Source organism: Chinchilla lanigera, unplaced genomic scaffold, assembly GCF_000276665.1.
Source record: "Chinchilla lanigera isolate Chin_1 unplaced genomic scaffold, ChiLan1.0 scaffold00031, whole genome shotgun sequence".
In the NCBI taxonomy this organism is placed as follows: Eukaryota; Metazoa; Chordata; class Mammalia; order Rodentia; family Chinchillidae; genus Chinchilla; species Chinchilla lanigera.
Genome location: NW_004955432.1, coordinates 17532611 through 17534599, shown reverse-complemented (window position 1 = coordinate 17534599; position 1989 = coordinate 17532611).

Sequence of the window (1989 nt, the reverse complement as noted above, 5' to 3'; positions counted from 1 at the left end):
CCGTGCCCGCAGCGCGCTTCCTCCGACGGTGCGACGGAGCGGCCGGACGGAAGCCGAGAGGGGGCGGAGCCGCGCGCAGCATCGCGCGAGCCGCTCGGAGGCCGGACGGGCCAGAGGGGCGGGGCGCGAGTAGAGGCCCCGCCCACAACCTCTGAAGCTCCGCCCACAGGCCTTGAGGTTCCGCCCTTCCCGCGCGTAGCCCCGGCCCTGAATCCAAATCTGTGGAAAGCCAGTTCCTGTTTTGGGTTTTGGGGGTGGGGTTTGTTTTGGTTCGGGTTCATTTGGTTTAAGGTTTACAGTACTTTGAGTAACCTTTCCACAAAACCACGTTTACTATTTTAAGCCACTACCAAAAACCCTGACACTGACAGCTACACTAACGTGATGCTTCTGTAATTTGCATCCTTCAAATATTTATTTTTTGCAATAGAGTAATGTAAAAATCGCAAGACGTTGTTCAATTGCTGCTTTGAAAAAATAATTTAACCGAGAAAAAGATATTCATTTAATTATATTAACTATTGTACTGTGGAAAGACATTTCTAGAAAAATAAAGCATATACAATACAGTATGTACTATTTTCTCTGGATGTGCATCTACATGAATATGAAATCGTGTCTTGTGTCAATGTAGGGAATGTATCCCTTTAAACATGAATTTTTTTATATCTGGATCGAACTCAGGATCTCGTGCTTGACAGGCAGGTGCTCTGCTGCTGAGGTATATCGCTGGTCCTAAACATGAATTTTTAAACTAAAAAACACAATGACAAATATATGACAGTCTTTGAGGAATATCAAATGCCACATTTACTCACATGCTAAATATTTTTAAAAGTTATTAAAATAGCATCTGAAGCAGCTTCAATAGTTTTTAAAGGGATTATATATCAAAAATTGAGAAAGGTTTAGATGAAACTGATTTAATTTATTCATTTATTCCACAAATACACCCTGAATGGCAATGTTTGTAGCTTGGGAAATACAGTTTTATGGGAAAACTGTAAATTTGCAGAATCAAATCATATAATGAAGCTGTGGAGTATACACTTGAAAGAAACATGGAATTCTTTTGTCATAATAGTAAACTGGAATAAATGGTTTAACATCAAACTCAAAAAATGTTTAGTAAATTCATTTAGTGCTGAGTAAATGTATTTATGGTTAGTAATGCAGAGAAATTTTTAAAAGGTACCTTGTGCAAAATGATTATTGTCTCTTTTTTTTTGCCTACCAGAGCTTAAGACAGAATTGACGATACAATCAAGTAAATGACTGTTATTGTGGTCCAGGGTTACCCAAGGAAAAGCACGCCTACCTAGCGAGGAGAAGCACTCAGCGAAAGGCATCCTGAAAAATGCTTAAATCTTGACAATAAAGTATCTGGACCAGCTGGGTAAGGGCAATGGGGAGACAGCGGTTTGTTTTAATAGAACATTAAAATGGAACTGAGAAATGAATGAGCTGGGCTAGGCTTTGGTGGCAGCTCAGAGGACAGCCTTGAGGAATTAGCAAATTGTGATTTAAAGATCCGGGTTTCAAGTACTTCCTCAAAACTTGTTCCAGAAAAACAGAGAATTTCTCTAATCGTTGGAAACAAGATTTCTCGACTTTGGCACTGTGGCTTTGGGGGCCAGATAATTCACTGTTATAGAAGACGGTCCTGTGTTTTGCAGAATGTTCCAGCCTGTCTGGCCTCTACCCATTACAAGCCAGTAACAGCTCACCCTCGCCAAAATGGTGACATCTGAAATCATATCCACATGTTGCCAAATGTAACTTGGAGAGAAAAATGACCACCACTACCCATTTACTCTTGTCTCCACAGAGGCCCACGGCTCTGAAAGAAGCTCGCCTCATGAAATTGTAAAACTGATACAGCAAAGAGTCCGTGCATCTGAACTTACAGTTGACGTGTTAGGCAAGTTTATAAGAAAGTAGGATATCTGTTGGGAAAGAGTGTCACCGTGAGAACTGAGAGGTCTGCAA